Source organism: Mytilus galloprovincialis, chromosome 9, assembly GCF_965363235.1.
Source record: "Mytilus galloprovincialis chromosome 9, xbMytGall1.hap1.1, whole genome shotgun sequence".
Lineage (NCBI taxonomy): Eukaryota > Metazoa > Mollusca > Bivalvia > Mytilida > Mytilidae > Mytilus > Mytilus galloprovincialis.
The window spans coordinates 10,563,437-10,580,395 of NC_134846.1; the positions used below are offsets into that span (position 1 = coordinate 10,563,437).

The window sequence follows — 16,959 nt, forward strand, 5'->3', positions numbered from 1 at the left end:
CAGCTTCTGAAACATATATAATAATGCCTCTGAATTGCCCTGCTTCTATATGCAACTGTTGACTATTTAAGCTTAGTTTAATCAGTAGTTTCTTCCTATATATATATATATAAACATGAGGGTTTGGACGGGCTTAAATGATTAAAGAAAAATGCCCTTAAAAAATGAAGATTAGAGAATAGCGGGCAAAAAAAATAAAGATTAGAGAAAAAAAGGGTTAATTTTTTGAAGATTAGAGAAAAAAGGGATGAAAATTAAATGTTTACAGAATAGCAGACCCCCCCACCCCCACCCCCAATACAGACCCTCATACATGTATTTACAAAATTTTATTAACAATTTGATGTGTCAAACCAATCCTGCGAACTAAATACTGTTTGGAAGACAGACTATTGTTCCTATTCCAGTCAGATAAAACCCAAGAAATGTTGAAATTCAGATTCTTGAAGTTTTGACAGACCTCACTTGTGTATTTTTATTGTCTAAGCTAACCAGCAATCAACCAACCAAATCTCTTTTTTTTAGAAAACAAAACAGTTTTATTTACTTTAAACTTGTAGGAAATTTTTATTTTTAACAGTTGAACATGTTCAGTATATAGCCTTTAGATTTTTAGTTAAACATATAAAGTATTTCCTGTAAAATGTGAAAATTTCATAAAGATAAATGATTTTAAAGCAAGTAGGTCAAGGCAACAATCTGTTATCTTTATTTAATTTCAAAATGAAAATAAAACATATTTATGCAAATGACACAATCCATATGCAAATGCCTCCTGGTAATTGTCTTTTGTATGACAAGTATGACAAAAAAGGTTATATAGTTGTAAAGTAATTTTAACTTTTTCTAGAAACACAATTTATTAATAGAAGGTCAACCAATTAATCAGAAAAACCTAGTTAACTTGACACTTGTGTATTAGTTTAGTTTCTTCAAAACTATATATTATGTTATAATCATACAAGCAGTCTTAATTTATTAATAATTTTATTTAAGGAATGACTGTAATATTTTTTCTGTCTATGAAGAAATAACATTAAAAATTTGCGTGTAGCGGGTTATTTAACAGTGTGCACCACATTTTTTATGTTATTTCGAATAGACAGAAAAAATATTACAGTCATTTCTTATAATTTAATTCTAAAATCCATTTTAAACCGCAGAAAACCACGAAAAAAACATTGATGACGTCACGGTCACATGACTAAATTATGTCTATGGGCTCATAACAAAATAACGTTAGCCAATCAGAAGACGCGTTACATCCAAAATTAAATTATATGGAATTAATACAGAAATGTAACTCAAGATAACACAAATAGATCACCAAAAGAATTGTTATCAAAAGTTGTCTTGTTGACTGATGATGATCTTACTGTATTCCTGTCATTTCTGGTATTTCATAATTGGACACTTTTCTTATCCTTTCATTATTTCTTTCTTTTCTTTTCTTTTTTCGACTTTTATGCAATTATGCCAATTCTTTGACAGTTTTCATGTTCGGTTGTGTCCCCTTGTGCATGGCCTTGCTCAGTTTTAATAACCAGTTTTGATCCTACCATCACTCTAATTTGAAACTTCAGAAGTTCGTTTTGGTCCTGTTGAAGATTAACTATTCACGCTTACCATAAGCCTTTTTAAAGTTTTGTTTTTGTCTTTTCTTTTTGAAATTTTGGCTGTCCCTAATACAGTTTTGCATAAGTTTTTTTCTTCTTTTCAATTTCTAATAACATGATCCTAAATTAAACAGTATAACTTTATATGACCATCATATCATCCTTCAGATTTGTTGAACACATTTACCTCTCACGATTATAAAGTTCAGCTCAAAATAAAAATTGTTTGAAGAGATGTGAATGTATTTTATCATGATAGATTTGTACTTCACGTCTCATCACAAATCACTTCACATATTTGAAGTATGAATGATAGACTCTTGACAACAAAATACAATTATCATTGATCTAATATCACACAGACCGATGTCATTGTCAAATTTATAGTTCCATTGTTTTCTCATTGATTTTGATGACAATTTGAGAGAATTATAAGCTTCCTTGAAAATTAAAATTTATAGACATTTTAATGAAAACTAAGGTCTCATAAATATACTATCCTTAATGTGTCCAATTTACTTAGCTGAACCTTCAGAAACTTCATGCAATGTGTGTAAAACCAACTTTCAGTAACTGTATACACATGTGTAATTTACCAACTTTCAGTAACTTTTTATACATGTGTAAAACCTACTTTCAATAACTTTATACACATGTGTAAAACCAACTTTCAGTAACTTTATACATGTGTGTAAAACCAAGTTTCAGTAACTATATGTACAAGTGTGTAAACCCAACTTTCAGTAACTTAATGTATACATGATAGCAAAACCAACTTTCAGTAACTAAACTTATACATGTGTGTAAAACCAACTTTCAGTAACTATATATACAAGTGTGTAAAATCATCTTTCGGTAACTTAATTTATACAAGTGTACAAAAAACAACTTTCAGTAACTTTATAAATGTGTGTAAACCCAACTTCCAGTAACTTAATGTATACATGATAGCAAAACCAGCTTTCAGTAACTTAATTTATAAATGAGTACAAAACCAAATTCAGTAACTTAATCTATACATGTGTACAAAACCAACTTTCAGTATCTTTACACATGTGTGTTACACCAACTTTCAGTAACTTAATTTATACATGTGTGCAAAATTTCTGCTTTAAATGTTTAATACAACTGATTACATCTCCCATAAGTTCCAGGGGCGGATCCAGCCATTTTAAAAAGGGGGGTTCCCAACCCAGGACAAACTATATGTCCAACTATATGTCTCCATTAAAATGCATTGATCGTCCAAAAAAAAGGGGGGTTCCAACCCCCGGAACCCCCCCCCCCCCCCCCCACCTGGATCCGCCAATGGATTACATCTGCCATAATTTCCAATTAAAGTAAATCTCCATTGATTATAATTTTGAGTTTAAATTGAAAGTGTTTCAAAAAGTATGGATTGTATGTGATCATAACATTGAGAAAGGAAATGGTGAATATGTCAAAGCGACAACCACCCGACCATAGAGCAAACAACAGCCGAAGGCAACCAATGGGTCTTCAATGTAGCGAGAATTCCCGCACCCGTAGGTGTCCTTCAGCTGGCCCCTAAAATATGCATAATAGTACAGTGATAATGGACGTCATACTAAACTTCGAATTATACACAAGAAACTAAAATTTAAAATCATACAAGACTAACAAAGGCCAGAGGCTCCTGACTTGGGACAGGCGCAAAATTGCGGCGGGGTTAAACATGTTTATGAGATCTCAACCCTCCCCCTATACCTCTAGCCAATGTAGAAAAGTAAAAGAATAACAATACGCACATTAAAATTCAGTTCAAGAGAAGTCCGAGTCCGATGTCAAAAGATGTAACAAAAGAAAATAAATAAAATGACAATAATACATAAATAACAACAGACTACTAGCAGTTAACTGACATGCCAGCTCCAGACCTCAATTAAACTGATTGAAAGATTATGTCTTCATCATATGAATATCAGGTACAATCCCTCCCGTTAGGGGTTTAGTATCATACTATCATAAAATATATGAGAAGAACATAACCCGTGTCATGCCAACAACTGTTTTTTTAAAGAAATAAATGTGTTTAGTTCCGATGCAAAGACCCTATCAGTGAATCAATGTTAAAGCCAAAATATGCAATCTTTAATGACCTGACAACAGTATCGTAACTATATCCCCTTTTAATAAGTCTATTTAAAGGTTTTGTTAGTTTCTGAGGAGAATACTGACATTTTTGTGCTTTATAAAGAATATTTCCATAAAATTTTGGATGTGAAATACCTGAACGTATAAGATGTCTGCATGTTGAGTTATATTTACGAATTATTTCCTTATACCGGTGATAAAATTTAGTAAATGTTTTGACCAGTTTGTGATATCGAAAACCCTGGTGTAATAATTTTTCAGTAATACATAAATTTCTCTCGCTAAAATCTAATACATTGTTACATACACGAGCGAATCGTACAAGTTGAGATATATAAACACCATAAGATGGTGACAAGGGAACGTCACCATCTAAAAATGGATAATTAACAATAGGAAATGAAAAATCATCTCTTTTATCATAAATTTTTGTATTAAGCTTCCCGTTTATGATATAGATATCAAGATGTATAGTTTGTACTTCAATCATTCATCTCAAAACACTTCAAATTTGTTAAGTATGTTTGATGGAAGTCTCCCAACAACTAAATTCAGTTAGCATTGATCTATAATCACTAATGATGTCACTATCAAAACAATATTTTGTTTTGTTTTCAAACTGATTTTGATGACAATATTTCAGAGAACAATAGTCAAAATTTCCTTGTATTTTTTTAGATTATTTTAATTCTTGTGATGGTTTAAAGGGGCACTAGCTGTCAAATTCAAGGTCAGCGATTTGACTCAAATTCTCATTTGATTTATAACAATGTAAAACATTTATCCAAACTATCAAAAGTCTAAAATAAACAGTTTACAGAGCATGGGGTAAATAATATATAGGTTTGTTTGTGTGTATTTTAGTCCAGACGCCATCTAATTACCTATCGATTTGACCTCAGATGACCATATAAGCGATGTAAACATAAATAAAGATATGAATAGATTAAACCAACACCTGCAATTGGATTTTTATAGGTCTGTTTAATTTTATTGTTTTTAACCATATAAGAATGATTTTATGTGCATCGAATTAGTAATCAAATGATTTACAGTAGTTTCACTTTCATTCGGCCTAGCCAAGATCAGATGTGCATTTCATATTGGGTCTATGTTATAGGCTTGTAAAGACAAGAAGATAAACTTTACATAAGTAATACATCTTTGAACTGAAGAAGAGAATGTAGGGCTTCACAATGAATATCAAATATTATGTATAGGTGTTACCGTTTTGAAAAAAAACACTAAAATACACGCTGAAAATGGGCAAAATTTCACGTTATGTTGTTTCATTTAAAATTTCGCTGTTTTTATCATTTGATAGTTAATAAGTGAACTTAATTTGAACTACATTATTGGTTCACTGTTACAGACAATTTATTCATCTTTCTTTTACTGGTTGTTGCAACAAAAAATCTTCAGTGGTTACAAAGTTATGATAAAAAGTTGAATACTATGCGCTTGTTATGCAATTTTGTACTTTTGATTTTAGCTTGCTCAGTGTAGTGATAAAAGAGTAAAATAAATCAAATTTATGCTATTATGTGTTTTGTTTTCTCTTTTAGTATATACATTATAAAAAAATACCTCATTTATCAAAATTGCAGTACCCTAGCTGGAGATATATGCCATCAAAGTTGGATATACAAATAAAGTGAAAAAAATGTCTTGTCCGTAGACATGCATTCCCTAGTAAACTGGAAGCATAATTACATTAATGTTACATTGCTAAGTTCCTGTTCTTTTGTAGATATGAAAACACTACTAACATTTTTTTCTACCATCTATTAATAGAGGAAAAAATTCAAAAATATGTGAGAATGTCTTGTCCGTAGACACATGTCTTGTCCGTAGACATGTCTTTTTATCAATATTGCTTGGCTTCATGGGTCTTAATAAGTCCTATGTGTTGTTTAAACTTAGAAATATCTTATTTTTAATAAATAAATGGTAATTTAAGTGCTCTCAATTTTTGTAAAATTACTTTACAGGAGTGGATTTTAAAAAGTGTCAGATTATCAGTCATAAAAAGCATACCTTATTTAACTCCAATATTGTTTATTCCAGTTGCTGCATACCTTAAAAGATTAACTAAATCAAATGAAGAAAAAGTATTTCTCTCTCTTTAACTTTATCTTTTGCATTTCAGTATTAACAGCAGATGAGGAAGTGTCTACGGACAAGACACTTGTACATAACAAGTATTAAATTCAATTATATGTCTGCTATGGAATTTAAATCTTATTTATAGGTGATGAAAGTTATCCATTCAAATTAAAACTCAGTATTTTCAACATAAATATAGTCACATTTAATTCTAACAGATTTTTTTTTTAACTGAAATTGTCTTGTCCGTAGACATCACCACAATATATTTGTATCCAATTTCCTTGAGTTCAGCATAATTTGATAGGTAAAATGTATGTTATTTTTTCAAGAGAACACATTCAACTATGTCAAAATTGAGTTTTAATAATAGTTTGATTGTTTTAAACAGTCAGAAATATGGATTTCAGTTAAAAGAATGTGTCTTCATTTTGGCTTAATCAATAAATTATTGAGATATGTAAAGAATTGTGGATACATTTTTATATTTTCCAAAATTTAAAAAACACAACTTAAAAAATAATTAGTAACTTTTAATCTTAACTTTAACAATCATCTTTGAAAGCATTTAATTGAATATCAATAAAATGTCTTGTCCGTAGACATTATCAAAATGTATTTGTTTCCATTTTCCTCGAAGTTAAGCATCATTTGATAGATAAACCTGATAAAATGTATGTTTTTTTTCTTCAAGAGAACACTTTCAGAAATATCAAAATTAGGTTTTAATAATTCATTTCATTAAATATGAATACAATGTCTTGTCCGTAGACAAAACATATAAATTGTATTGCTAAGTTTGATTGTTTATTGTACGAATATGCATCAAGTTATTTTAATGTTCTATACACCAAAAGAAAGGTTTTTTTTGGAAGTTTTGTTATCTATAGATAAGTTTAGATACAGTTTTATCAGATAAGATTAATGATCAAAGTAAGCTACTGTTGTTTGAAATAACTGTGAGTTAAACATGTTCTTGTCAATTTTTTTTCAGTTAAAATGTTTGATATTCAATAATTCAAAACATATTTTGTTGTCTTTGTCATTGACCAAAAATCTGACACTGGTGACAATGTCTTGAAGGCAACCATTAAAGAAAATTATACAGTTTTTAAACACCATTTATTTAATAAAAATATTAAATATTTCTTCCAAAACTGGATCTAATTATATAAATGCTTCCAGTGTTAGCCTAACGATGGCAATTTTTCATAATTTAAACCATTTTTGAACCAAAATATCAAAAGAGTTTTTCCCTGAGGTGATACTCATTTTTGACTTCATGTGAAACACAAAATGCACATCTGATTGTGGCTAGGCCGATTGTTGGCATTCTTTTTCTTTAAATAACTAGTACAAGTACAATGCATGCGTTGTCAATCTCTAGCTAGGGGTTAAATTGAAGTTCACATGAATACGGATTTAAAGAGGTCGACTCATTCACTTGCAAGTGAATTACTAATTATCAATGTTTCTTAGCGTAATTTGACAAAACTGAACCTTTTTGGCTGCAAAAAGCGAATTTTCATTTCACTATTTCACTTTCATTATATAAATTGAATAATTACATTAGATGTATGTTTCATTATAATACTTTATTCTGATTGGCTAACTGCAATTCATGTGTTATTCCGTAAGCAGTTGCATTGCTCAATACAACTTTTCATTCATGATAACACGTGGTCCAACAATAAAGTGCACAGGTGAATTAAATAAAAAAATATATAAAATTTGTGTTTTCATAATCATAGCTAAAAAATGTAATTAGAAGTATTGAATGCTTCTTTTTGCAACTTTATAGGGTTGTAAAAGCGTTGACCGTGCGCACATTTTTAGAATGAAGCGCTTCTGCGCTTTATACAAAATGTACTTCGGTCAACGCTTTTACACCCAATAAATTTACAAAAAGAAGCATTCAATTCTTAATTGAACAGAAAAAATCAAACTTTAGATTTTTTTATATATCTCGTAGCTAGTGCCCCTTTAAAGGAATAGCTTTTAGCTAATAATTAAAAGAAACGTTTTCTGACAATTTTTATATATTGATACATTAAATTATATTTGGTGTAGATTAGTAGATTGTTTAGTAGATTGTTTTAAAGCCTTTGAACTTCCAGTGAAGTGAGAGTTTTTGCCCTGTGTTGAAGACCTTGATCATTGTGACTTTGAGATGAAGATTGAGATAGAACAGCAGTAAACAGTATTTATTATAAAAGTTTCATTCCTTTGCTTTTTGTGCTGTTTCTTTTGCTGTCCGTTTGTCATCAATGGATACCCCATATCTTTTCTTATTCATTATCTGAAGTTTTAGCAAAGCTAACACCATAAAAACTCCAATCTGACTTCCATTATACATAAACAAGACAAAACATTAGCCTACATCAGCTTCCTTTATATCCCATAATAGGTTGTAATTAGTGGGCGGATGTAAAGAATTAGTAAAAGTCGATAAAGACTATTGTAAGATCAAACCTTTTCTTGTTTCTTCTATTGATAAGTAAATATTATTTTGATCAATACTTATGGGCATTAGGAAGTATTATTGTTTTATCTCTGTTTTACAACGTTTAATTACAGGAAATTGCTTATTAAGTGCACATGTTCTTTCTGAATTTCTTTTTTAAGTGCATGACATAATTATTATTATAAAAATCGGTCACAAACTTCAGCCTTCAACGACTAATGTTTCATTTTGAATTAAAATCGGTCAATTTTTTTTGCCATAAACATTTTTTTACATTCAGTATATTGCATTAAGAAACAATTAAGGTAGTTATTTATAGTTAATAATGCATAATCTAATTGCACAGTGGAGATTTGTGTGTAAATAGAACAAATGCTCAACAGTCCCATTTCTAAATTGAGAGATAAAATCAAATGAGACCATCATGACTTGCTTTATTAAAGATTTAATAAACAGTTTCAATGATACAAAACTATATAAAAGCACGTAAGATGCTAGTTTCTAAATCCCATTTGTTATCATTTGTGTTTATAATGTACAACTCTAGATGTATTTCCTATGAATAATAAAATATAATTTTTAATGGCACAACAGGAGATATATAATTTTGATATGACAACAATCCAAAAAGACCTACCCAAAACAAAACAAAAAAAACTGTAATTTGGTTCAAACCACAATCTTCAACAAAAGACATGCATCCGTTTATTCCCAGAATTAACACAAAATTCTCCATAAAACAAAACCCAACAAGAATGTGTCCAAAGTACACGGATGCCCCACTCGCACTATCATTTTCCATGTTCAATGGACCGTGAAATTGGATAAAAAATATAATTAGGCATTAAAATTAGAAAGATAATATCATAGGGAACATGTGTACTAAGTTTCAAGTTGATTGGACTTCAACTTCATCAAAAACTACCTTGACCAAAAACTTTAACCAAAAGCGGGACAGACGGACGAACGAACAGACGGACGGACGGACGAACGAACAGACAGACGAACAGACGCACAGACCAGAAAACATAATGCCCCTCTACTATCGTAGGTGGGGCATAAAAATATATAGATATGATGTACTGTAAATTCACAAATAATTGCTGCATTTATTGTCAAAATTTTTGAAAAATGGAAAAAAAATGTGAGATTTCAGAGAAATTTACTTACAGATACATGTAATTGGACATAAAATAATAAGTTCTTATTACTCAAAAAGATGCATATTTGCATTTAAAAAAAACTCACACCATTTCTGAATTTACAGTAAGACAAGAGTGCACACAATGAAATGTCTTGCCTTCTTTACTTATCATTGATATTATATTGATAGTCCTTAATCATGTTAATATAAAGCTATATACTACAACTATCACATAAACTAAAAATATCTTAAGGGTTCCACGGAACCCAGTGTCTCGCCTACTCTTTCTGTTAATTGCAGACTCAACAAAAATGAGGAAATAAATCATTGTAAGAAGCTTCTGTCCAAGTTTGGTAAAAATCCAGGTTAGTTTATGAATCTAATAAATGTTTAAAAACTTTAACTGCAGACTGAATGTAATGTTAACTGGAAGAAAACAAAATTTCCTTTTAGATATTAACTTTTGATCATAAACAAGCTTCTGTCCAAGTTTGGTACAAATCCAAAATAGTACAAAATGTATAAGAAAGTTATTAAAATTTTAAATAAAAAGTTTAACCACAGAGTTATGTGTTATTTCGCAAAAAATCTAAGTCAATTTAAAAGTTAAATACAAAGACAATGGATTTATTTTTTTTACAAAATTTCCTTCTAGATATTAACTTTTGATCATAAACAAGTTTCCGCTGTACAAGTTTGGTACAAATCAAAAATAGTATAAGAAAGTTATTAAAATTTTTAAAAGTTTATAACCACAGATCTAGAGTGAATGTGTTGTTTCCTGGCAGAAAATCTAAGTCCATTTAAAAGTAAAAAACAGAATTTACAAAATTTACTTCTGGATACTATCTCATGATCATTAAAAAGCTTCTGTCCAGGTTTGGTACAAATCCAGGATAGTTTAAGAAAGTTATTAAAATTTCAAAAACTTTAACCACAGAGTGAATGCCATTTTTCCGACAGAAAAACTAAGTCCATTTATAAGTAAAATACGGAAAAAATAGAATTTTATTTTTACAAAATTTACTTCTGGATACTTTCTTATGATCATAAACAAGCTTCTGTCCAAGTTTGGTACAAATCCAGGATAGTTTAAGAAAGTTATTAAAATTTCAAAAACTTTAACCACAGAGTGAATGCCATTTTTCCGACAGAAAAACTAAGTCCATTTATAAGTAAAATACGGAAAAAATGGAATTTTATTCTTTACAAAATTTACTTCTGGATGCTATCTCATGATCATTAAAAAGCTTCTGTCCAAGTTTGGTAGAAATCCAGGATATTTTAAGAAAGTTATTAAAATTTCAAAAACTTTAACCACAGAGTGAATATTTGTGGACGCAGCCTACGACGTCGACGACGACGGTATGTAGGATCGCTTAGTCTCTTTTTCCACTAAAGTCGAAGGCTCGACAAAAATGATCTAAGAAAATGAGGTTAAGGTCATATAAACCGAACAAGAAATAGATGTACACCTTACAATCATCCAATACACTAAATATAGTTGACCTATTGCTTATTAAGTTTCTAAGAAACAGACTTAACCAAGAAAACTAAGCATTGACCAATGAACCATGAAAATAAGGTCAAGGTCAGATGAACCACGACGACATGTACAGCTTACAATTCTTCCATACAACAAATATAGTTGACCTTTTGCTTATATAGTTTAAGAAAAACAGTCAAAAACACAAAAACTTAACACTGAGCAATGAACCTTGAAAATGAGGTCAAGTTCAAATAAAACCTGTGAACTGTGAAAATGAGGTCAAGTTCAAATAAAACCTGTGAGACTAACATGCACATCATAAAATATTTCCAAACACCAAATATAGTTGACCTATTGCATATATAGTATTAGAAAAAAAAGACCAAATATCAAAAACTTAGCTTTGACCACTGAACCACTGATGAAAATGGGGTCTAGGTCAGATGACAATTGCCAGTTGGACATGTACACCTTACAATCATTCCATACACCAAATATGCTAGACCTATTGCTTATAGTATCTGAGATACAGACTTGACAATCAAAACATAACCTTGTTCACTGATCCATGAAATGAGGTCTTAGTCATGTGAAAACTGACTGACGGGCATGAGGACCTTGCAAGGTACACACATACCAAATATCAAATATAGTTATCCTATAACTCATAATTAGAGAGAAATTAACATTACAAAAAATTACAACTTTTTTTTCAAGTAGTCACTGAACCATGAAAATGAGGTCAAGGACAATGGACATGTGACGGATGGAAATTTCGTAACATAAAGCATGTATATACAAAGTATGGAGCATCTAAGTCTTCCACCTTCTAAAATATCAAGCTTTTAAGAAGTGAGTAAACCCCACCACTGAGGGGATCACTTTATCTCTATATCTAGCTAAGCTTGACAACAACCATGCACTGAACTAAACAGCTTTATGTTCGATTTCACTGAAGGAATATACTTGATGCTGTAAGCTTAACCTTTGTCAATCAATCTCTATAACCATGATAACCATGCAGTTATCAGAAATGAACATAATGAATAATAAATGAAAATTACCCAGAAATTGATTAGATTATATGGGAAGATAGAAATTAACATCTTATTATATCACCTGAAACTAATGATATCCAACCATAAAGGCTAAAATGTTAATTGCTTTAGTATACAACATTCTGCTGACTCAGCAATAAATTTTACATTCTGAATTAGTATGTGTTTCTGTCTGCAATAAATAGCAAAGAAATTACCTGACAAAACAAGGCTTAAAAGTTAATCAGTTTTAACCAACTCAGCTATAAAACTGTCTAAATATTAACTTCTAGCATCTATTGGCAATTTGAGGCAACAAAGAACATCTATATGCAATCTGAGGCATTTAAGAACATCTCAATGGGTGTTTTACATTTCTGTATACATCGTTTAATTAACAGTATCATTTTTCCATCAAAAAGTTTTCTTGTAAAATAAAAGTTCAAATTACTCTTATTTGCAATTTAAATATTCAGTTACCTATCACATTTAAATATATATTTTATTGTATATCTACAGATTTCAGATTCTTTAAAACATTTAGACACATTAAAACAAGGAAATATGGTTTGCTTATTAATGTATGGAAGACCAAAGGGTAAGGTATATATACATGTATATAAACAACTTCATGTGAGTTCAACATAACATTTGCATTTTATATAAATTAATTTTATTAGATTCTAAGTATGAAAAAGACCACAGGAGAAATTTGTGGAAAATGAAATAGATTTGTGTTTCCCAGAATTTTATAATCCTTTTATGTATTACATAAATATACAGATCAAAACAATTGAACAATTAAATAACAATTTACCTAGCCTCACATTACCAGAGACATATAATACAATGTATTATATGTCTCTGACATTACTAGATGCATACCATGCTGATAGAACTTTAGTTATTTCTAATTTTATTTATAAGACCAGAGTTGCTAGGAAACTGTTTAACAAATTAAGTTGTCTTTGTTGCAAAAAAAAAGTGAAGAATGAATTGAGAGAGTGAAATTGAGATAAAAACTTTGAGAATACAAACTGGTCATAAATTGGGGTAGACGAATTGAGAGGTAAAAGGTAAGTACGGAATAAGAACAAATTATGTGATATATAAAGAATATCTATAAACACACCTGGGACTAGACAAAATGTAATTAATTGACATTATATATATAAACCTTACTTTGACTGAATGCCAATAAATACCTACCACATTTTATATATAAACCTTACTTTGACTGAATGCCAATAAATACCTACCACATTTTATATATAAACCTTACTTTGACTGAATGCCAATAAATACCTACCACATTTTATATATAAACCTTACTTTGACTGAATGCCAATAAATACCAGGCACATTTTGTATAATTACTTATATATCAATAAACATCTTGTTTGGTTTCTCACCTGCTTATTGACAGTGGTGCACCTTGACTGCGCAAAAATGTACAAATATGTCACAAAGTACCTGACAATTATCATTAGAGAAACGATTTATTCTTATGTTTAATTCAATTGATGTACTGTACCTTTTTCATAGACTATAGAAAATCAAACTGAAGAGGAGTAAATTCATTTCCAAGCTCTATTTATGGTAACTGTCTCATTTGATCCTCAGAACATGCATGACATATTTGCCACTGGACGACATTACTAACAACCATGCAGTCAATCTTATTTTTTTTATTTTTAAAGCAGGAAAACATGTGGTGTTTTCATAAAAAATGTAAAATTGGGTAGGGCTAGTAGCTCAGAAAATTCCTTCTATTATCATGATATTCTGTTTTGATTTGGTACTCGCATCAAGAGACCTTCATTTATATATACAAGTGTCATAAATGAGTTAACTAATAATTTTTTTCATTTTTTGTATTTTCACTGACATTAATGACTCTTTTTTTTCAGGTATGCACAGCATGCCACCAAGAAGAATCCATGTTATTGGAATCTAACATTTAAAACTGAGGAAATTCTTTTGAGTTCATTGTTTTCAATAGAAGTGAACAGTTAGTTCCATAAAAAAAACTGTTCCAGATATGTTTAAAAACAATTACAACGGTTCCTCTTTAAAGTTTATATATACAGTAAAAATCAATCTGTTATCCATTCTTATAACCATCTTAAAATGTTTACATTATACTGAAGAAACCACTTTAAACAATGAAATTAGTCAATTATTTCAAAGTATTTTTAGATTTCATTGATAGTGAGGAATTAACCTCTAACCTAGAAAACATAGATAAATATACTGTATATTCACAGTTTTTGCGCATTTCTATCCCCGGCGAGAAGAAATTCATGACTTCATGAACTATCATGAATGGTTCGTGAATGTTCATGAATGGTACATGAAAATTCATAAATAATTCATAAATGAAGGTTCATGAATTTAATTCATGAACTGTTCATTAAAAGTATTTTATGAATGTTCATGAAGTTTTGATGAATCACTAGCTGCTCATAAAAATTCATGAAATGTTCATTAAAAGTATTTATGAATGTTCATGAAGTTTTGATGAATCACTAGATGTTCATAAAAATTCATGAAATGTTCATTAAAAGTATTTTATGAATGTTCATGAAGTTTTGATGAATCAGTAGCTGCTCATAAAAATTCATGAAATGTTCATTAAAAGTATTTTATGAATGTTCATGAAGTTTTGATGAATCACGAGCTGATCATTGAAATTCTTGAAATGTTCATCTGTCATATGCATGTGTTATGAATAATAGATGATTTAGTAACTGGTAACACTGCGTGTGGGACTGTCACTGCTGTTACTGGTTTGCTGCAAGAAGGTTTTTTTTACTCTTCCTTTCCCTAAACTGCTAAAGATGTAAATTCTGATTTTCTCCAAGTTCACATATGTGCCTTTCTATTAATTGTCGTCCGGCATATAAATAACTTAGAAAAATATCAGATCAATGATAGATAGGCCCAACGACAGACGTTTCTCAACGTATGTACAATGTAAACAAACCTTGACCTCGTGGTTTTAATCGTACTGAACAGTTCGGCCCTAAAAATACCTTCCAAGTGAGTCCACTTGTTTATTCACATGCACCATGTGCCGTTTAAACTAAAGATTTTTATTTTATTATACTTAATAAAACTGCATATTAATAAATATTTGTTTGCGACACCCTTGATTTATTTTCATACTTCCGTTACGGCACAGATCAACTTCTGGCCGATATTATCTGGGGCGAGATTGTCACAGTCTCAACGTCAGCGTAAGTGCACTCTTGGGTAATACGTCACCAAAATGGAGATTACGCTGATGGAAACACGGAAAAGACATTTCCAGTCAGAAAGATTTCAGATAAGTGCATTACAAATTTAATTTAACATGACAGACATGTGTATATTTATTATGAAATATAATTTGTTGAGGAAATATAATTTTTTTATGGTTTCTTTGAGCAAAGCAACATCAGAAAGTCTGAAAGCATATTTGAAAATTTATTTTTAATTATATAAACAAAATGAATAATTGTTTCCACATATGATTATTGGTAGTTACCTAAAATTTATAGTTTTTGAATTGTTTGAATTGTTCTTTTGTGAAAATAATAAGTAGCCAGTTTTTTTAATCTTCAGGGGATAAAAAGGGGGAGGGTTTTGAAATGAATTTGATTCATTAACAGCTTCAGATGTAGTGTATAAACAGGCAACAACATTTCAATTGAATTTTATTGCTTTAAAACATCTAGAACAATTGATTCTTTGTGGATTTTTTTTATACTTTTAGGGGATTGAATGATTAAATATCAAACTGGAGCTGCCAGTTTTGATAGTAAAACAGATTCCGTGGAGATTTTAGTTACATTTATTCAGCGATTCTACTTGGAAGAACAGAGACAACAAAATATTACAGAAAGAAGCAGAAACTTTACATGTATCCTTTTATATTATTATATCTGACGCATAGTTACTTTAGTTTTAATATTGGGTGGGTACAGGTGCAGATCCAGCCATTTTAAAAAAGGTGTGGGGTTCAAACTATGTACTATAAACCCTTTCATATGCATTGATCTTGCTAAAAAAGGGTGGGTTCCAATCCCCCCCAGAATCCTCTCCTTGACAGTAATTTACCCCTGTGAGATGATAATGAATAATTCATGAATATGCATGAACATTTCATGAACTGTTCATGAACAGATTTCATGAACAGTTCATCATATCTTCATGAACATTTGATGAGCAATTCATGAACTGAAAATCGACAGTAATGTTCATGAACTTTAATGTTCATGAACAATTCATGAACAAGAAAGGTTCATGAACATTTAAATGTTCATGAACAACAATGATCATGAACCCTTTCTTGTTCATGAATTGTTCATGAACATTAAAGTTCATGAACATTACTGTCGATTTTCAGTTCATGAATTGTTCATCAAATGTTCATGAAGATATGATGAACTGTTCATGAAATCTGTTCATGAACAGTTCATGAAATGTTCATGCATATTCATGAATTATTCATTATCATCTCACAGGGGATACCAGCAGTTCTTGAACATTGGACGAAGATGTGAGATAAATTATTGCAATTTCCTTAAATTATGCATTTTTTGTTTTATTTAATGAGACTTACAAACCTCAGTGATGCAAAAATTTCTGGATTTTCAGTAAATGAAAAGGAGATTAACGGTAACACAGTAACCTTACAATACAAATATACTATTGACACTGATATATGTCGCACCTAAATGTTATTTTGATAGTACAATGTAAAATGCAAATGTTTAACTTTAAATTGCAAAACTTTAAAATGAAATCTATACAACTTTCAAAGTCATGGACTTAGGGGTGGGGCCATCTCTAATCTCTATTGAAAAGAGATATTAAAAAGGTAACTGCATTCCAAATATCATTTACTTTCAGTTCTCCCCTTCAAATGATTTAAGGTGGTACCCAATACTTTCACTAAAATTAATTTTTGCTCGTTTAATTTTCATAAAATTTTGACAAAGTAT

General features: G+C 30.1%; 1 protein-coding gene across 4 annotated transcripts in view; it reads right to left on the minus strand.

Moving 5' to 3' along the window:
• The window catches only part of LOC143044379 (uncharacterized), a 71,105-nt gene that overhangs the window by 5,904 nt on the left and 48,242 nt on the right, over nucleotides 1-16,959 (minus strand). The gene's annotated exons all lie outside the window — the stretch shown is intronic.